Source organism: Toxotes jaculatrix, chromosome 24 (genome assembly GCF_017976425.1).
Source record: "Toxotes jaculatrix isolate fToxJac2 chromosome 24, fToxJac2.pri, whole genome shotgun sequence".
Classification (NCBI taxonomy): Eukaryota; Metazoa; Chordata; class Actinopteri; family Toxotidae; genus Toxotes; species Toxotes jaculatrix.
Window position 1 is genome coordinate 6,567,406 of NC_054417.1, and position 22,165 is coordinate 6,589,570.

At 42.4% G+C, this 22,165-nt stretch overlaps 1 protein-coding gene across 7 annotated transcripts in view; it reads left to right on the forward strand.

The window, feature by feature from the left end:
- Positions 1-22,165, forward strand: part of LOC121178074 (receptor tyrosine-protein kinase erbB-4-like) — a 242,733-nt gene that overhangs the window by 57,897 nt on the left and 162,671 nt on the right. The gene's annotated exons all lie outside the window — the stretch shown is intronic.

Sequence of the window (22,165 nt, forward strand, 5' to 3'; positions counted from 1 at the left end):
CAGCAGAGATTTTAAGGTGTTAAATGGTTTGTGGTGACTACTGACTTCCTGAGACTTTAGGACTCTGGCTAGATGTTCTGACAGCCTGTTCACTTAAGGCAGTCCTACCTATGGTTGCTGCTGGTGGCCTCTGTTGAGTTTCTGTCATGGTCCTGATTTGGGATTTTCATCATACATCCACTTCTTGTACCGATTTTGCTCTCATCAGCCTTCACAAGTGTCTGGCAAGGAATGGCAGCTTACCATCCTTTTCCTTTTCACTCATGAACTCGATGTGCAGGTTAATGTTATTCATGTTTTGGATGAAGATATAAATACTGGAGCAGTGCAGTTTGGTGAAAGTGTCATCTATGCACCGGTGATAGATGTCAGGTGCAGTAGAAGTCATTGTCACAGCAATCTGAGAGTGAATCTGCTGTCATGATGTAGCTTGTGTAAAATATGAAGCGGGCCCTCTGGCAAACGCATCTCTCTGGTGTTTGAATTGCTTTACTTTGCATGCATTTCTTATTAGAAAAATATAAAAATAAAAATCCTGTTTGCTTTGGCAAGAGAGCCTTTGGCAAAAACATCTCAAACATAAGTGTATCAAATGAAGAAACCGCGTGTCAACCGTTTTTTGAGCAGCTGTTTGCCAATTCTGTTTGAACCCGGTCTGACCCTTCATGAAGTTTCAAATCCAGAAACATAAGTGATGTTTTCACAGTACGTTACCCCCTAGCTGCCATGCAAAATACAAGAGATGTCCCCCGTGACTCTAGAAGCTTCAAGCCATATCTAGAAATCAAACACATCGAGGAGCTAGCTCACATGTTCTGCCACCCGACAGTCTCACAAAAATCAAGAGAGGCAGGGTTCAGAACAGGGGAAATAAACTTCCTGTCTTTGCTACTTTCTGCGTGGTGTACATTAATTCAAAGTCAAAGAGGGGAAGTGGTGGAATTAAAGCGTCGGCCCCCCTCATGGGCAATAAAGAACTGAGGCATTAGGGAGAGAGACGGTGGAAAGAGAATAAGGGAGATGGAGTAAAAAGGAGGCAAAAGTAATAGCAAGGTGGAAATCTTTTACTATGCTCATTCTCTCCTAATGTAAGGCTCCCACGGCAGAGAGACAGAGAGGGCATGTGTGGAATGGCTGATGAGCCCCCTGCTGCTGTCACACAGACAGACGATGATTCCTCCATATTGCCCCGAAAGGTTGTAAAAATGTTAGCCATCACTTCACAGCTGACGGCGGTGAACTTTTGGCCCTGGCTTGACCAATGTGCTGAAGTGAGCTTAGATGGACCCCTTTAATCAACTTTCTTGGTGTTAAAGACACATAAAGATTGTGCCTGTGGCATTGAGGGTGTGCATATAAAGATAATGGTGGATTGGTGTTTGGAGACAATCTCTCAGATCCTGCTCAAGTTGGCCTATATTGTTGTGAACTGCAATGTATTCACTAAGGAAAAAAACAGATTCTCAGATACAATATACAATATACAAAATGTGTGTTGTCTTTAAAAGCATATGGCAATAGAAGAGCTATGGAGATAAAACCAACTTTTCCACACTGTTTTTGTAACATTTGAAAAGTTTAGGTGAAATTTGTGTTCCAGTCAGAGTGAGATAAAAGGCAGTGTCAGTCTTGGGGAGGTCTTAGTAATGGCTACCTCTCTTCTTCTCTCCTCTCTTTCTGCTCTTATGCTCTTCTCTCACGTTGACATTGCGTCCCAGCGGAGCTCCACCGGGTCCACTCATAAAAGAACAAGTGTGCCTGTCCGTATCTTTGACAGCCTCACACGCAAAGGCAAAGACACAGAGACACACAAACAGACTCATACACCTCAGCATTACACTTGTCACTTTAGTCTCACTTGATACAATCCCTTGATGCAACTCGCAGATACCCACAAAAAACATTTTACTCATCCTCTTAGAACACACACACATACACACACCTGACACAGTCCCTTACAGGAAAAACCAAGCATATCATATCAGCTTCCTCTGGAGTTAAATCCACTTGAGGATATCTGAATGAAAGTCAGAGAAGTCCAAAAATAAACTGTCTAATGTGCCAGGAAGCAGTGCCTCTCCATATGCAGGCATGTGCATCACTAGTTAAAATGCTTGGCTGTGGACCAATAACGATGAGTGACCGCGGAGTGGCTTTCGGCTGTGTTTGTGCAGTAACTTCACATCTCCAGTCCGGGGAGACTAGAGGGAATGAGGGAATGCAGCGTACCTTCCATGTCTGTTCTCTCTCTCTCTTTTCCCCATCCCTCCTTCCATCGCTCTCTGTGTCTCCACAGGCAATTTTCAGAGTGATGCTCTTCCTCTTTTCTTTTTTTTTCTCCTCCCCTCCCCTCTCCCTTCCTCTGTCTTAGCCTCCTCCGCTCCACAACAGCCGAGGCATTCACACGCCACATAATCGCTGCCTTTCTCTCTCAGCCCCTCTCCCTTGCAAGGTCACTCCTCTCCCATTGTGTTACCTCCCAAGTCACTCTCAAAAGGCTCATTCAGATCAGTTATGGGGCTTTTGTAAATATTTAGTGCAGGCATTTGCAGCGCACCACATTATTTTCACTCGCTATATAATTCTCTGGAGGATTACCATGCGTCCTTGATGCGGAGACGCAGCAGGGCTGTGAATGTCCAATACTTGAGTCACAATAAATACCATGAATGCAGTGCTCTCTGGTGGATATACAGTCATTTAAAAGAAAGAATTACATATTTCTGTTCCATTGTTGTTGATATTTGAGTATGCATAGAAAAGTGAATCAGGGTTGAGTTTTTCTGCAAGGTCACTGTGCTCTTTTCATTTAAAAATCTTAATCAGATTCTCAGTGCACTTTAGAGAACAGTATAGTAGAGTGCAGTATATAAGGCGTGAGTTCCTTGTTTACTATAATAATTGATAATTAATGACTCTTGATTTACATTTACGATTTGTTTGCACATACGCCGGCTTCATGTCATTTATTACTGAACTTATTAGGATTTCATCATCGCTATTTATCTTTTTTTGGCATTTATCAAGCAAAAAATGCTAAATAATTGTTATTTTTACCTCGAATATATTTGGGTTTAGAATTGTTGATTACTATACTTGATATCTGTAATTATAATGTGTGTCTTTAACAGCACACTTAGAACATAATTTGTTGCAGATTACAAATAGATAGCATTTTGTCTCATTGTGTGTGTCCATGCGAGTATTTTAATGTGTGTACTACAATACTGCTGTTGGCATGATACAAGTTCACGGAGGCTCAATAAATGGCATGGCAAACTGTGTCAAGCAGAGCGCTCTCAGCGAGTGCGTGAGATTGGTTGATAGATAGATTTCACACTCTAGTGGCTCACTCTTCATGTTGGCTTCACACCAGCTTTGGTGTTTTGTCAGGGAACATAACAGGTGATTATTCCACTCAGCTTGCACGAGGAGAGGGAGGGAGGAAGGGGTGATGGCGGAGGACACAGTATGGGAAGGAGGGTGAGAAGAAGATTCAGCAGATGTGAGGACCTGTAGAAGAAAGATGTAAACAAGCAAATCTGGAAATGCTGTGACTTGAAGAAGGGAAGACATTGCTCTTAAGGTGCTGGGATGTTAAGAAACAGTGTCAGCTACCAATACAGCACAGAAGTGAAAGACTATGTTCTTTTTTTTTTGTTGAATCTTCTTCTTATAATGTTATATAAAGTTTTCAAAGCTCCACCTCGTCATTCAGCTGCCATCAGGACCTCACTTCCTGCGAAGCCTTCAGTCTTCTCACCTTGCCTCTAACACTTCTGACCTTCCTGCTCAGTTACTGCTACAAGTAGTCACTGCCACGAGCTTTGGCCTCAAAGCAATTAGCCACAGAAGTCCAAGTGGCCGATTGAAAAACCTCTCTGACCCCACTTGGGCTTGACGGATTACTGGGAGGGGGCGTCCAGCAGTGGGAGCAGCTTGCTTTTTGAGTGACAGGTGACGCAGGGTGCAGCGAGACGCAGCGTCTGCAGTGGACTCACCCGTGTCATCAGTCCATCCTCCCAAAGGGACGAGGCATGTTAGAGGAAGGCAGAGGGGCTGAAACCCCTTATAATTGGCAGCAGATGATAGGTGGATGGCTACACACACACGCATTTACACATGACACTTTTAGAAAAAGGTTGACAGTCAGTCATGCACACAAAGTGCAGGTATGCACACACATACTGATATTTCATCTATTACACTGTTTTCAGCCAGGGACACACACACACAGTGGGTGAATGACAGGGTCATGCAGCTTTGTGCGCAGTTGATGTGGGAAAGTTGTTTCTTCCAGTTCAGTTCCTCCATATAAGGCCAGACTAGACCAGCGGTGAGGAGCTGTTACTCTCTCTGCTCCCTATGGACTCACTCCTCTCTTTATCTCTCTCTCACTCTCTCTCTCTCTCTCTCTCTCTCTCTCTCTCTCTCTCTCTCTCTCTCTCTCTCTCTCTCTATCAGTGTCTCAGTCTTTCTCATGCTCTTATTCTCTCAAAATCCTCACACATGCACTCCTCCTCTCTCTTACCTGCATTTCAAACACTTTCTGTCACCTCCACATACACTCACAAACTGTATACTATAAATGTATGCACACAATGAGGTTATTCCATATGCTCGAGTGGTGTTCACATTGATTTTGCTCGCTGCTTGACTAATGCCAGTGTGCAGAACCGATCAAGTGTGTAAACTGCAGAGAAGCTCAAAGGTAGAAGAGAGCACAGGCAGCAGAGGTTGCACCTTTAATTTGTGGTTATGTCAGATCTGAATAATCGGGCTCTGGAATTCAAACAGTGCACTAAACACATCACATATATGAGCCAGTATTAAAAGATGTCCTGGGACAGAACTGTACAATGTGGACATGATACAACCACACAGTTTGGCATAGAAAATTTAATTTGCACAATCTTGTGAAGAAGGCGGTGCTGTAGCAGCTCTTGTTGTTTACAGGTAGTTTTGTTTGTGGCTGAATGGATGTGGAAGAGAAAGGTTCTTGCTGGCATTGCTTCTCATTTGGCAGAGCAGGATTTACAGAAGTAGAAGGTGAGGAAAATTTCATTTGGCAGTTTGCTTCATTTTGGACTGTGAATCTTTCACTGTTCCGTTTGAGATCATAACGGTTTGAAATGGCTTGATTTGAAAATGAAAACGTTTGCAGGAGTCAGCCATTTCTGCATGTCCATACACAGGATACTCTGAGGCCAAGGTGTTTGAAAAGCTTCACTATGTACTCGTCCCAAACTGACCTGTAACTGTTTTAATCTCAGGCCCTCCATACCCACGCAGGCGCTTTTTTGAGCAAATTAGGCAACTAAATTGAGCAATGAAATGCGATTTAGTGTTACCATCCCACTTTTTAATTGAGCCTGATGTTATTTTCACATAATTCTGGATGGAAGGGTTGGTAATATTAACACAAATCCCAGATCTCCAAGCAGGAGCTGCACAAAAGCAAACATCAGCCTGTGAAGTGAAGGGGAGTCTGCTCACTGCTGTTGGTGTCGCTTCGTCGTGGAAGACGTCTGACAGAGTGTGTTTGCCTGAAATGTTCTATTCTTTCCAGTTTATTAAATAAAATTGCATTTTGGCAGCCACAGTGCAGTAAGCAGACACTCTTTGCTGGTCTCCATCTTTCCCTTTCCATTTCTGCTCTCAGTCTCTTTCCCTCTCTGTGTTTCCAGCGCAGATGGCTGCTGCAGACGGTGGCGTCTGTGTGCGTGCGTGTGCGTGTGTGTGTGTGAGGCCCGAGACACATCAACTGCAGCGTAGTACCCACGTTCGCACCCAGAGACAAAAAAGAACACATGCGTGCGTACACATGCCAGTATGCATGCATGAGTAGTACACTCACAAATACTACACACATGCAAACACAGAGAAACACACACTCTTTCAAACACCAGTGGGGAAACCCTTGTTTATCTGCTTCTCCAGTCTTGTCAGTGTTGTTATGTCTCTCTTCGCATTGCAATACATTTTGGAGTTGGCTGCTTCTGTGTCATTCACACATGCATGCTTGCATAGTCACAAACACACACACACACACAAAGACAAACATTGCAATTGTGTGAAACCCGTTGCAAAGGAAATCCTTGGTGAGAAAATTCACTTTAGCTGTTTATAATAATGACACGGCACGTACAGTATGTCAGTTTGTGTGGTTGCAGATTGTATTTGCTAGATACAATTTTAAATGGGAGAGAAGAAGAAAATAAAAACTAGGCTGGATGTTTATATTGACATGCAAATTTTTGGCAACAAACACTTCTCAAAGGGCTGTTAAAAAAAATTGTGGAGTTGTGAGTGTTTGAGCCTGTGAGTCTGGTCCCACTGGCAGTGTTGTCGACTTTCCTCTCTCCTCAGCTGCTGAGCGCACAGCGTCACCTCGGGGATGCTCTCACAAAGAGAGTGCCTAATGAATGTGGAAAATGAGAATACCAGTTTGATGAACTCTGTTACTCAATTAGTGCAATTAATTTTCCTGTGGCGCCGCTGAGTAAGATGGAGGCACGGATGATTGAGCCACTGTTTCACTATCTTATTTTTATTTTTAGGCAGCTGCCTGCGCGCATACCTTATGTGTGTCTGAATGTGTGTGTGTGCGTGATGGAGAGAGATTTTCAGGGAGGTCTCATTTTATTTGTGAACGGAAAGAGAAATTGTTCTCTTGCTTGTTCACTGCACAAGACTAGTTTTGGCCTTATCTCCTCTAAGCTAATACTATTCACGTCTGATTTAGCCTGAACTGAATTACAAACCTGCATGCACGGGAGAGATGTGGAGTCTCTGTGAAAGGTTGATTCACTCTGACATTCTAAAAATGAAGTGATATGAATGAATGGAATGGAATAAAACTTATTTATTATGATCTCGAAGAAGAAGGCGACCATAAGAGCACCTTCAGTATATGGGCTTTGCAGTACTTTGTGTTCGGAAGCAGTTTTGGTAACATTCATTAAAACTCACTGCGTTCATATTCATGCTCAAAGAAATACTAAACTTAAGTCAGAAAATTGTGTTATCCTCTAAACCTCACAGGAGAATGAAGACGTACAGAGGCAGCCATTCATGCTTTTATCCCTTGTTTATCTCACAATGATGCTGCAGATTTTTAATTGCGTGCTTTTTGTGTGTGTAATAGAATTAGAAACAATCTGCACGGCTGTTTGTGCATCACATTTTTTTCCTTCTTTTTTCTTCCAACATGTATAAGTAGACCATAAAATATCACATAAAAGTCTAACTCCTATTATGTATTTGAATTAAATAATAATCACTGTGTGCATCTAGCTCACTCCACTCATCCATACACATAGTAACTAATTCATACAAAGTAATTGAATCATTTGTTAAACACTTTTAGAGTTTTATTCTTGCTAGACAAACATCTCATCTGTTAAGTTCAACACATAGAAATAAATATCTTTTACTACCCACAGTCTAAGGCCCAATCTGGGTTGAAGTCAGTGTTTTGCTGAAGTCATTTGGCCAGACCGGCTTCTAGCCGCCCTCTCAGACCTGTTACCATGCAACCACGTCAAAGTGCCTGGCATAGGAGGGCCAACAGGCGGGCACCCGGCATGCCCGCAGATGGTGGGGCGGTCAGAACAGGCTGTGAGAATGGTGCCCCTCGCTGTTCACACACACATTTCACACGCGCACAGAGCTGTCGACTCTTGCTTTGTGTGCTAACAGCCAGGCAGGCTCGACTCCCACTCTGCTCTCCGACAGGCTAATTATTGTGACTCGTGTTGTAGCTGTTGGAAGACGTTGTTCTCTGGTCAGTGAGTTGTTCTGCAGGTAGATACAACATCTGGTATCAGGATCGTTATGGGCTTTTTTTCGGAGGGTACGCGTCATCATGGACGCAGAAGTTGTGTTAATTTTCATTGCAAATATACATAGCGTTAAAGAAACATCTCAGCCATCATAAATTATCCAATCCCCCTGTGTCAGTCAGAGATCTGTCACTATGTTTTGATCTGCAACTGTAGCGCCCCCGCTTGGTGTTTAGTGTTAATTATGATCTGAAATATTGAATGCAGAAGATGAACAAACTTAAATCACATTCTGCAAAAGCAAACACGAGTTTAACAACCTTGTTTTATTTCTCATTCATAAGTGCTACATGGGCATATCTCCACCCTCTCTCTCAAGTGGCGGTAACAATCAGCCTGGAGGAGACTTAAAACAAACACGGCTTTGAGTGACAGGTGGATGCTTTGCGGCGCCAGCGTGGCCGCGGTTGGCAGGCAGCGGTGACAGTCGTCCTGCTGACACACAAGCTGCTCCCACTGGTGAAACCACAGGCGAGTCCAGGCTGGTCACTCCTCCCTGTCCTTTACACTCTCCATCCATCCATCCATTCTCTGATCCATCCATCCCTTTTTTTCCCTCCCCTTTTGGCCTTCCTTGCCAGCCATTTTTTGTGTCTTATCTACCTCCTCCTGGAACCTGTATCTTTTCTTTTCACATGCAATCCCACTTTCCAATTTATTCTAATCGTGTCCCTTTTCTTCCTTCATTTACAGTCATTCCCCTGCTTCTCCTCTTTCATCTGTGCCACCTTCCCTTTTATTGAAAGGCTTTAGGGAGTACTGGGAGATATCAGTGGGCTCCAACTAAAACCTGTCTTATCAGCTTTAGTGCCTGGTCACGCCAATATTTATGATTTTACACCTAATTCGATTCATTTGAATGGCATTGCTTGTGTTTTCGGGTCAACTTCAACTTTAGCAGATGACTTTGAACTTGTTTGTGCTGCTCAAGCTATATAAGAAAATTCATCCTTTTTTCTTATTGATTTTTACAGGTATTCGCTGGCTGCATTAATTTTTTTCAGTGTAAAAGACCTGTGCTAAGATTTGTAGTCAGGATGCAGGATTGTGGCACATTTCAAAGCAGCATTACCCCCAACTTTGTTCTGACAAAGACAAAGAAGAAGATCTCTTCAATAAAAGTAAATTCTTCATTGTTCAAACACCACAACCATGTAAAAAAGTATGTCATCATTGTGAAACAATGGGGATTAATCTGCTGCTGTAACAGCCTCCACTCTTCCACGAAGGCTTTCTACTAAATTCTGGAGTCTGGTTGCAGGGATTTCATCCCATTCAGCAACATTAGCATAGGTTCTTTACAACCTGTGTCATCATCCTGACCTCCATGTTCCCCCCTACAACTTTTAACATCAGACCAAATCCTTTCACCAATAAAAGTCAAAGACAAAAATGTTATTGTAGTGTCATATCGTATTAAACGGCAGATTACAGAAACTACAAAAGCTACGAAAACAAGACCAAAAAGAAATGCAGAATTTTGCTTTAACGCTGCCCATAGCAGTGCTGAAAAGTGTGAGGTGTCTTCTGTTTCTGTGTGTGGTAGTCATATAAGTGCTGCCGTGAAAGTGCCAGAAAATTGCATTTTAACTCATTTACAGCATTTCTCTTGCCACAGCTAATACAATAAAAGTCTAATTATGTTAGAGACAGTTTCTGCCTTCTTGCTATGTTGCCTATGATGTTGTTTGCTATTAAATATTTAACCATTATTGGGAATTTACGGTCATTGAATCATGTTAAGAGTGTGGGTGTCTATAGCTTTTTCATTGTTGATTCCCCGTGTTGAGATTAATGCCGCAGGTGTCTTTTTTCCCCCCTGCTCCTTCACTGCCCCAGCTCCTTTTGGCAAGCCATCCATCCTTTGTGTGTGTCTGTGTGTGTGTCAATGTGTGTGTGGGTGCTCAAGAGGCCTTCAGGTCCTGTACTTTATAGGTCTTGGCTTATCTATGTGATTTACAGTCCGGCAATGTGAGCAAGAGAGTGGCAGACAAGGCATGCTATCGATCGACAGGCACCACACAGGGGAAGAGATGTGTGTGTCTGTCTCTGTGTGTGTGTATGAGTGTATGTGTGCGCGTCAGACAGAATATTGCATTAGGGCAAACTTGGCTTCTGCTGCTCAGACTGTGTCCTAATTGTCGGCCTGGAAAACAGATGGCAATGAATGCTATGTCTCCCCTTGGTTCCCCAGGTTGAGACATACACACCCACACACACACAAAACATACACACTTTAACTTTCATACATATATTACAATTCTACGATTCCCCACAAGAAATGATTTATGTTATGCAAAGTTATTGCATTGGGCCCTTGTTTTTGTATGCAGGCTGTCTCATTCAGTATGTTGTCCTGATTTTGTTTGTGTGTGTGTGTGAGATCATGTATGTGTGTGAGAGTGAAGGTCTGTTGAGGGACGTGGCACCCGTGGGTGGTGTGTTTCGCTACACCTCCACATCATTGCAACGCCACAGGGTTGCAGCTTAACGCCCCAACCATTACATATAGTATCTCACCACGTCTCTCAGATACACACACACACACACACACAGAGAAATAAACACTTGTTGTCAGGAACCCTGCAGATCTTATGCCATCGCTCTCTTGGAAACTTATTTGCTAAGAGAAGCCTTTTGTCTGTCCTACACAGGTGGGAGGACTTAATACCCACATACACTCGTACACAAACATATACTGTGAATATATACACACACTGTAACAGCAGAAGGTGAGACATTGGGCTGGACAATATGACCTAAAATCAACTTAGGATTAATTATCATTTTCATGCTATTATTTTTTTCCAGTGCCTGCTTCCTCATCTTCATCATTTCTCCAACATTTCAGTTATTTTCTCTGTCAAAGTTAAACTCAAGCGTCTGTCGGACTGTTTCCAATGAACCCAGAAGCTCATACTGACTGACGGTGATTGGTTGTGTTGGGTTACATCTCATTCATTGTCGTACTTTGAGATGCATTGGAGGGGAAAGTGAATTGATTTACCTATTTGCATAAATTAACTTGGTGAGAGACTGATTTCGTTGGTTAGGGCAAATAACTCTTGCAAAGTGCAGGGTATATTTAGGTGAAACATCAGCCAGATTAACACACACTGTGTTGGATGTATACTTGATGTTTGGAGGTCTGTGAGTGTCTGTATTTGGCTCATGCATGTACAAAAATAGCAAAGCATTCTGGGCTGTCTTTTACAGTTTTAAATAGTGTTTGTACAGGCTTGTGTGTGCCTCTGTGTGTTTTGTGCCAGTCCCATGTGCAATTTGACTAAGGTTGTAACCATGTGTGTGCACTTTCTGTTATTTCACTTGTCTGTGTGCATTTGTATGCTTGGTTATGACTGTGTGTGTGCGTTTGTGTGTGTGTGCTTTGGCAGCCTACTACTGCCTTTAGTTTCAAAAGTGTTTCATTCAGAGCCAGATGAAATCCCTCCTGCCTCTACGGCAGCGATCAGACGGCGTATCATGCACTCATCGCCGCAGGCTAACACACATGCACAGACATAGGTGGATTTTACCCTGTGTGTGTATGTGTGTGCGTGTGAGTGTGTGTAGTCAGTAATATGGCTGAGGAGCTCATTACACATCCCCAGTTCCCTTTGCTTTCATGAGAGTTGTCTTCTCTCAGAGAAAAAGCATGTGAGAGGGACAGAAATACTTAAATGGACAGGTAAGGAGATGGAAAAAGACCATAAGTAATACCTAATGATAAAAGAGAAAATTAGGTAAAACCTCGTGACTTCATTACTGTTTTCCTCGTGGGATTTTTTTTTTCTTAACATTTAGGGATATTTTTACTGATCTGCAGAAGGGTGTTGCAAGTAACTGTTGATCAAAGAGACTTGCAGTTGAGCAGATGCTCGCAGCCTCCCCAAATCTCATGTTTAACATTTTCTAGTTTGTTTTTTTTTTTTTGCCTGTTTTGTTTGGAGGTGAGTTTAAAATGGAAAACTGCTTCTGAAATGGACTCATTAACGTTCCACTCAAACCTAGTGGAGGTTCACAAGAAAACAGCAGCGCCAATGTCTCTAACTGACACCTGCTGCATGTTTGTCTTGATATAAAGTTTGAAAAAGGTTTGTAGCTTGCTCTTCTATGGAGATCAGCAGCTGTCGCCTCAGATTCATAACTATTACACTGGATAGTGACTCACTAAACTAAAAATCATGTCCAGACCTATAAAACACAAACACACAAACCTGTCTAATCACTCTTGCAGTACAATCCCACACATCATAGAATTAGAGTATTTAGCTATGTTGAAAAATGTGGAGTTTTTGGAACAAACTGAACATGTAAAATTGCAAAGAGGTGGGTTAGAGTGCAGGAGTATTTATTTTTTTAGCATTATCGCCTTCATTGGATAGTTGATAGTGAGAACGCAGAGGTATAAGTTCAGCGCAGGTCTCTTGGCTGGAATTGAACCGTGGTTGCAGTTATGTAGCATGTGCTCCAACCATTTGGCTGTTTGGGCAGAATCCAGAGGCTGTTGTTAACTGCTGTGAATACAGCCAAAGCCACAGGAACTAATGAAGGAATGACAAACTTAAGTGTGTAATACTCAAACAGATTTTCTGTGGAGCATTGTTATAATTAAATTGCTTGTATGATGAGCATATGTTTGTGACCATGTGTGTTTGAGAGCTTGACCTTAATATGCAAGGAGCAAACTGGTCATTTTTGCTAATTAGTTTGTTTATTATCAGCTTTTCTCTCTTTCACACGCCTGCACATACACACTCTACCATGTGCACGTGGAGATAAACCTCTGTCTGTGGCTGTGACAGATGCATGTGTGTGTGTGTGTCCGTGTGTATGTGTGAGTGGCTCACGAGTAATGGCCAGTGGCAGGTATAGAGGTGATGGATTGCCTGATTAGTGGCCTGGCAGGGCTCTTCTCACAGATGGGCTGTTAGAAGTAGGCATCTGGTCCTGACGTGCACATGCTCACACACATGCTATAGACAGATATAGTGTATGCGTACACACATGCACACAGGCCTCCATACCTACACGTACACGCTCTACAGAGACATGGATACTTAGATAAAAAACTTTTCTCTTCTTTCACCAGCTGTCTCTTGTCTTCACTTCTTCTCTCCATCTCTCTCTTATCCTCCCTCCGTCCTTCTCTCTCTGTCTTCTTCTCTGTGTTTGTGTCCCCATGCTTTGCTCGTTAGTCAGTGTAATTACCAGGGAAAGGGAACAGATTAGGGCGTTTACGTGCCAGGATGTTTACATGCGCGGACACACATGCTGCCCGTATCACTGTGCAAGGGATTAAAATGTGCACACACACACACACACACACGTGCACACGCTCTGGATATAGCACACCGGTGCAGCACAGCCTGTCCATGACTCATGGAAAGAACTGCAAAAGCAAATGTGGGCATAATCTTAAATATGCAGACACATGGAGGGGAACACAGATGTATATGCACTAATGCAAATACGACATATGCACATTCGTATATACACACTGAAAGAAAACAGCACCTACGTGTGTACACCTGCTGTGAGAAACTGAGTGGGAATGGACCAGAAGGGTTTATGGGGGTTCATGTTTGCATGAGGAACACACACCTTCACACATGTCATTTTAAGGCCATCATTTTATAGTAAATACATTTTTATGCTGTGTATTAACATTATTTAACCAGTAAAGCTTAGGTTTAAAACTATAGTTTGACATTTTAGCTGATACAAATGCACCTAAAACCTATGTGGAGGATTTGATGGACAGAGGATTCAATATTCTTAGTAAAAAATAATATGACATATTATATGATATGATATGCGGAACTATCAGACAGTAAAGTGTTGGAGTTTGTCCTCAGTTTTTCCTTTGGCTGTGTGACAAGCAAGTAACTGTTAAAATATGAATACATGCTTGATGAGTGCCAAAATTCAGACAGAACCTGGACTTTTTTTTTTTTTTTTCCACTGGAATGACATTTCAAAGTCTAACTGCCTGACGCCTCACAGATCTCTTGCTTTTCTATCCTTCATGAATCCCTGCACGATTGCCGCTCTGTCGCCATGTAATTGAACTTCATATGCGTTTCCGTGTCAAACCTGGCACGTGCTCACCCAGTGAACTGAACTGCTGACGTGACACTAACAGAGCCTCTTTCACTGTATCCTCCTATCACTAAATTTCCCACCAGGGTTTGAGACAGCCAGACCCCCTGGGTAGGGCTCATCCAATCGCACGGGAGGTTTTGCAGCGTGAGTCCCAACGTTTGATAGGCTCCCTAGTGTCTCTGTCGGGCGTGATGATAATATCATGTGTCGTATGCTTATTCAGGCTCAAAGTAATATCATTTGTAGCGTTTTCCTCTTTGCCTTCAGCCCTCGCTCCATAAAGCTAATCACAGTGCTTGGCTTTGAATCGGGAAGGGCAAAGAGGGGAGAGAGGGGGGAGGTACAGGGGAGTAAGCAGGGGCTAATGGCATTTTAAGGGTGGGGAACCACTCCCATTACTTATTATAATGAAAAGCTAATGCACACACCTTTAGCCTAAAGGCACGTGCGTGCATGAGTGCATGTAGCATTTGCTTTTGTGTGCACATGTAGTTGCATGCATATTTCTACATCGAGATAGTTAGACAGATACACAGATAGATCGATATTTCAAACTTTGTGCAGTTAAAGAGACATTCCAAGCCTTTGAGTGTGAAATGTTTCCTCCGGGACATATCATCCAGAGGACATCGAGCCCTCATTGAGTTAATTAAACCTCAGTGAAAAGATGTAACAGAATAAAGTGTGAGACTCATCGAGCGATGGTGCTGTAAAAATGCAGTTTTCAAGTTATGAAGTTGTTTCATGTGCTGAAAGGGGTTTCATAGGAATTCAAATAAAAAATTGTAACAAGCCAGACATCTAATAAACCGAAGTGCTTCTCGAAACCCAAAACGCGGGAGTCATTATACCCAAGGTAAGGACAAAACCGTAATAAATGGATTTGTGATTTGAAGGCACTTGGCCTTGCAAGTGCCTGTTTTTTTTTCAGTAGTATTTGTTTGACAGTCGACATTTACATCTGGGGAGATGTTACCATTTTTGAAAGTATAATTTGTTTTTGTTTTGTCCTGTCATTTTGTAGGCCTACATGTTTTTTTATGTTTTGTTTTTTTTTTCTCCAGATGATAGATACAGATAAAGTCTCTTAGTTTGGAATGAAACAATTCCACATTTATTGCTCATGTAAAGCATATGCAGTGACAGGCTTACAAGCTCATAAAAGCTTGTATAATTTTCTAAATCCTCCCCACATGCATTAATACGCACTCACACACCCTCCCAACAACTCCTTCCTCTCCACTTACTGAGTCGAGCAGACAGGTTTGGTGTAAACAATGCGTTGAAAGTGGGTGAAGTGTCCAGAGAAATGAAGAAGCATAGTGACTCCTCTTCATCTGCCTGTCAGCATTCTCCTCTTTGCCAAATAATGCATCTGTGTCACTCGGTTTCTATCTTTATATATTCTGACTAATCTTTTTCTGTTATGGTGTGTGTCTCAGATTGTGTGTCAAGTCACCTCGCTGTAGTGCGTTATGCAAAGGCCTTACAGTTAATTAACTTTATCCACAGCAACAAGTAGCTCTTCGACTTTGAAACATCAGACATTTGTGCATCATACAATAATAGTTCAATAATAATGTTCTTGAATACTAAGTGATAAAGACAAGAGAGTGTCTGTATGCAGCGAATGAGTGAATGCACGTTCATCTGTTATTTTGACACAGGCAGCAGCTCTACAGTGGGTCTCTAAAGGACATTTATGATGCAACAACAAAAGCGTGTGCAGTGTGTGTAGTAACGTGAGAACAAGACAGATGCTGTAGGATTTCATACCTTTCATGTCGTTATTAGTCTGTGTGCTATAAAAGAGCTATGTGTAAGTGTGTGTGTGTATGTGGAGGGGGAATTATGACATGCTCTGAAGATATACTGTGTCCACCCCCCACCCCCACCCATCACCCCCACCCTCCACCCTGTTTGTCCTGTCAAGGTCAGGGACTACACTGTGGAGAAGGGGAAGGGAGGGGTGGTCTTTACACACTTGGCAGAACACACCTCCCCTTGTCCCACTCACCCCTCTTTTTTTTTATCTTCTTCTCTTCTCTGCTCTTGTTGCTCTTCTCCGTCCTCTTTCACCCCCACTCTCCCGCAGATCTGCCTTGAAAATACTCTGCCTCTGTTTTAACTGTGCACGCTCACCAATTCAATTCAAGGTTGATTGTAGGGACCCTGAGCAAATTGTCATAACTGTGGTTATTTTGCAGGAGCTCAAGGATGAGAATGAGCAAGCTCTTGGCTGCTTACAGTCACAGCTATTTAACAGTACTATTGCATTACACAGTATAACATGCTGTGCTCTTTAAAGCATATAGAACAAGTATCTAAACGTCTGTTGCCGTGGAATTCAGGTCCAGGCTGTAGTATTTTGCCTCAGTGAATTTTTAGAGCCTTTACAACATATGATTACATTTGTTTTTCTGCTTTACAAATGCACAAGGAATCTTTACACGTTGTCCCAAAGGGTAGCACAAAGAAACAGTATGCATCTGAAATTAAGTGTGTACGCTGTGTTTCCTGGGTAATATTTTAGTGACTACTCCCTGAATGTTCCTCAGATCTTCCTGCCAGCTCATGGTGAAGATCATGAAGAGGTTCAGTCATTCTTGATGAGTGCAGTTTCAGGAAAAGGAGCTCCCAGTTTGTCTCTGTTTAGAGGACAGATTCATGCTTTGCTCCAAAGTTTGGATTAGTCATTTCTTCTACACTGAGAAGCTCTTGTGTCTGGATAGATTAATAACCAAATAAAGCATTTTCTGTTGCTAATCAATACCCAGAAAGGTGTCATGTCAGTTGTTTTTTGAGTGCAAGGGAGAATACTCAGGGAAAATGGGCTTTATTTCTCTAGTTAGGCAGAATGAAAGGCATGCACCAGTGAAATAAATATCTGCCAGTCACTATTAGGCATATCCCAATCTGGGAACACAATGGGCAAGCAATGCTGGACAGATCAGAGAAAGAGAAAGTTGGCAGGCAGAGAGGAAAGGATGGGACAACAGAGGCAGATGGTTGGAAGGTAAAGGTAGGAAAATGAAAGATCTATGGAGCAGGTGAGGGGATCTGTGCAGCCATGGATTGATATGTCCACTAATCCCCCACTGTGTTGACAGGTGGGTCCAGTCAACCCTAGAGTGTGGCTTTGCCAAGCGAGGCCCTCGGCCTAGCCATGCCAGGCTTCAGCTGTGGGCATGGGGTCCAGCGAACCTGTCCAATGTACCACTTTACAGAGAGAGAACAATGTTTACCAGTCAGGGACCCCAGCGAAAATGTTATTGTTTGGACATGAGTAGCAGGGCCATATGGGGCTTTCAAGATCTGCCAGACAGACAGCAGTAACATGGCAGTGCACACACACATCACAACATCTTGAGATTCTCTTAAACAGGAAAATCACCTGATCTTGGCATCACAAAGGCACAAATATAGAACCAAGACTACTCATAGTTTCAATTTAATATTTTCACAGCTTCATTTTAAGTTCTTCGCCACCAAACTGGATAAACCGCTCCCTTGTGGACCTGCTTTTTGAGCAGGGTGGCACTGTCACGTTGAAACAGGAGAGAGTCTTCGGTGTATGAATTCCCCATCGCGTCCACGCTCATTCTCTCTTCCAGAAATGTCCAAGCATGGATAAATGCGTCGCTCACTTCACTTCTGTGTTTTGTTTTGCCACTGCGGGCTTTGTGCTGTGAGAAACGGAATAACTGATTGGGCCGCCCCTTTTTCCAAAAAACCACTTTATCTTTCTCTGGGCTTAAGTGTTCCTCTCAGACAGCGGCTGGGGCCTCTGTGAGTCCCCGAGTATCACGGCCCTGCCTTGATCTTGTTTACTTAGTATTCTATCAGAGCCCAGAAACAACGAGAAGGAACTAGCTAAAAAAAAAAAAAAAAAAAAAAACGGAAGAGAGGAAGATGAGGAAGAAGAAGAAGAAGATGGCTACCTCACCCCTTTGTGACCTCTCTACTCTGCACTTTGACACTCAAAAGAACTTCCACCGTCTGGTAACTTTTCAAAGGCACCAGTAATGGTCTTTGAAGCAGCCATCAAAAATAAGTGTTTTTTTTTTTATCCTCTTCTTTTATTGTAAGGCTGAATGCTCTGAGGGGTGGGACGACTTTTTGTCTGTGAGTTGTATGTATGAGAGGAAGGGAGAGAAAAAAACATAAAGAGACCGAGGGGTCTCACTGCCAGAAAGTACGGAAGTATGTTTTTTGTTTTCTTTCTTCTGCACCTTTAGACCTTCATCTTATAGTTCTCCACTTTCAAGCCCAGCAAGAACACAGAGAGAATGAGAGAGAGATGTATTGTATTTTTTATGTTTTTTTGCTGCACTCCACATTTTTTAGCTTTTTTTTTTTTTTTTTTTGTATCCTACAAGGCAAATTTCTTCAACATCACAAAAACCTGTCCACTTAGATTTGGTCAGCAGTTCCAACAGGTCTGGAGTTGTGCCCACTGATGGTTGTTGCCTCCAATTAGAAAAACAATTAACAGTTGTTGTAATGGCTGTTTAGTCTCTTCTTCTGTTAGAGCAAATAGACTCTTTCAGACCTGTAGGCTTAGTACATTATTTGTATCTCTTACATTTTGCATCACCAAACTTTGTTTTCGGGTTTGAGCTTGGTGAGTTCAGTCAAATCTAAGCTCCTCTTCAGCCGCAGAATGCAGCTCGAAGACAGTCACACTGTTTATTGTGTAATTAACTGCTGCCTCCGTAAATCACACTCTAATTTGAAGCGCCTCTCAATCTGCATCAATCTGTGTGTCAGTCTGCATGTCCTAAATCTGCTCAGCAGTGTCTGGACTCGTCTCTTTTTCTTGAGAGAAATTCTCTGGCCTTACAGGAAGGATATGATGCATATTACATGCAGCAACAGTGGTTTTTCTTTGAAGAAACAGAAGCAGAACTGGGTGAGCACATATACAGAAAAGTGTAACTTGGTCGACAGAAAATCAGAGAAAAAGCCAATACAGTCGTCCGGAAAGTGCAGAACAAAATACCAGAGTAGCAAACTCCACCGAAGATCTTGTCAAAATCAAATATCCATTTGACAGCTGGAGGAAAACATGACTTCTCTCTTTTTCACTCCAAAGGTCATGGAGAGAAAGAGCATGTATCTTCCTCAGATATGTTTTCAGTATCAGTTGCAGTCCGTCCTCAGCTCACCCCTGCTGCACATCACATTGTGAGTGCACAGCCCAGGCTGGGTGATGCTTCACTGGGTGGGTGACTTCTAATACGATTGCCTGTGTGTTTGACTGAGTACAAGGATTTGTGTCTTTGTGTGTGTGTGTGTGTGTGTGTGTGTGTGTGTGTGTGTGTGTGTGTGTGTGTGTGTGTGTGTGTGTGTGTGAAGGTGATTTCAGCAGAATAAAAGCACTTTGTTACAGCTCCTGAGTGGGTATTTCCAGAAGGTTTGCTCTTCTGTAACAGTGGCCTTTGTGCTCTTAGTCTCAATTAAAGCTGGGAAGAAGCGTATCTCGTTTTACTCCACTGAAATTTACAGTAGTATCAAAACTTCAGCTGAACAATAAACTTTTATTAGGATCTTTAACTTATGAATAATGTGAAACTGGAAAATCACAAGGACAATGCCCACAATGAGGGCCTGTTTTATTCCCCTAAATATAACCAAAACCTTAACAATAAGGATCACAGATCAGGATCATTTCTAACTGTCTAATGTGTTTTAAAAGGCAATTCTAGTTCTGCCTAATAGAGTCTAAATGACAAGTGATTCACAGCAATGAACCAAAGGAGGCATGGACATAGACACAAAAAGATATAAAGGTCTCTAACAGTCATGTCACAGTCAAACTTTCTACTCTGTGTGTTGAATTGTCTGGAAATGGTTTAGGAGTCAGTGTGTGGAAGATACGTAGCAATTTGCATGCAATGATTTTGGAAAGCTTTGTAACTTTTATTTATTTTACATTTATCACTTTTTTTGGACTTTAGTGAAATGAGAATGTAAGTAGGCTGATGAAATATTGGTGTAGTATATTTGTATCCTCAAATTGTGCAATTTAACCTCTTGTAATAACTTTGCAGGTCTGCATCACTGCTTTGTTTAATCACCTCGTCTACATAGCTGTGATTATCAGATGGGATGTTTTCCCCAGCAAAAAGTAATAGCCCATAGCTGCCCATTAGTGCTATTTCTACTTTTTTTTTTTTTTTTTTGTACAAGGGAATGTTTGCTTTGTTGTAGCACCTTTACGTTGATTTACTGTAGAGGGATAGAGGGATGATAGCAGGAAAGCAGGAATCCTCACATGTGAGACTCAATCTGCTGCTGCCCTCGCAGCCCCTGTACCTGTACCCCTTCCCCCAAAACACCTAGGAGAGAGGCGGAAACAAGCGTAGGAGATGGTACACATTTCTCTTTTGAACTTCACAGGAGTGAGGTGCTTTCAAAACGCTCCCAGGTGCAGATTTTTCTCAGATGTGAGGAGGAAGGGCAGGGAGCTCAGAAAGAGAGAGGGACAGGAGAAGGAGTGAAGAAGGGAGAGAAAGAGATAGAGAAGCACAGAAAAAGTACTGGAGAAAGAGAAAGAAGGAGAGGGCGAAAGCTAGAGAGAGCACAACAAAAAGAGTAGGAATTGATTTGTGTATCCCGCTGGGGGTGAAACGGTAAGCCACTTTCTATGTTTTGGAGGAAGTGGATTGATTTCCCCTTTTGTGACCTCTGTCTCACTCGCTGCTGTTGCCAAGTGTGATACAAAAGTCTTTTAACTGGAGGTGGAAATACACCGGCTGCTGCATTTGGAAACAGCAGAAACTGTATCGAGTCCAAATGTTCTCAGGCGTGGTGCAGAACAAAGTCACAAAGGTAGGCCTACAGGTGTAGCCTTTGTGTCAGCGCCAGCTTTTTTATTACATGCCTACTGAGCTTTATCCCCAAACAAGATGTTTTTTGGAAAAACTGAGTCAGAAAATACGAGCTTTAGTATGTTAGAAAGGTATGTACCTTCTCTACAGTCTATATATTTTATCAAAGGAAACAAAAAAACATCAGTTTCCTTAGTTTGATAAAGAAGGATAAAGAAAAATGACAGAATATTCCTCTGAATTTGGGTCAAGTGAGTATCCAGTGTTTTTTTTTCCCTGCTTCTTAAAAAAAACAGTGAGAAAAAAAAGTTTTGAGAGGTGACGTCATCTGTTTATCCTCTCCTAATATTTTTAAGATCTGTCAAGTGTCCAGATGATTCTCTGGATGCTTCAGACTGGAATAACTGAGTTTACAAAATTGAAACTGGCTTTGCAAGGATTTGCAGGATTTCTGCATCGAGGGAGTGTGAATGGAGGCTCTGTACGTTCTTGAGCCTCCTTCAACAGGTCATGTCCGCATGTCGGATTAGTGAAACGTAAAAGTAAAAAGACTCTCAGCCTTTTGACATCTCCTCACAGGGCTTCAAAAGTTAATCTGCCTGTCCTCTGCTGAATTCAAATTAACGTGATCCTGGACTGGACCAGTGGTTTTTGCCTAAAAGATACAAGCTGCACACCCCGAGGCCTGGATGCAAACACAAATTACCTTTAAGAAGAGAGGTGGGAGGGGGGAGGTCACAGGTGAAAGTCAAAGGAGACCTTAGAGCAGCTCCACTGTCCCCCCAAAAACAGTAAAAAAAGCCCTGACTGAATGCTGCGTCTGGGCCTCGTATAAATCACAGAGCTGTAAAACTGGTTCTGTCTACACTGCCCACCCTCATAAATTGGCATCTCCCTGCCACCCCCGTCTCAGCTTCACCACCAGCTTCACACATGCTTTATGACAAGAAGATCAGACCACTAAATGAACGGAGGCGAGGGGATCGTAAATCGTCCAGGTGAAGACGGTGATACAGTGAGGGAGGTTGTTTCGGTTGACTCTCGACCAAAGACGAAAAGTGAAGTTTGGCCCTTGGGATGTAAAGAGACAAAAGACAGAGTGGAGTGCAGAAGACTTTGTACTTTTTGCTGTTATCTCCCCTGGCTCACATGCAGGACGTTACATCATCATGCCGGAAACGTAACACACCTCGTGTACTTCCTGTAGCGTAGATGGAGTTTCTTTTCACTTACCAATTTGCATATTAATGAAGAAAAATCCTTTTCAACTTTTTAACTTACAGAATTCACATTAATGCCATCCATATGTTACATGAGAACAAGTACATTGTCATGGAAGTATTTGCTAATTACGCATTAATTTACTTAATGGAATCATTAGCA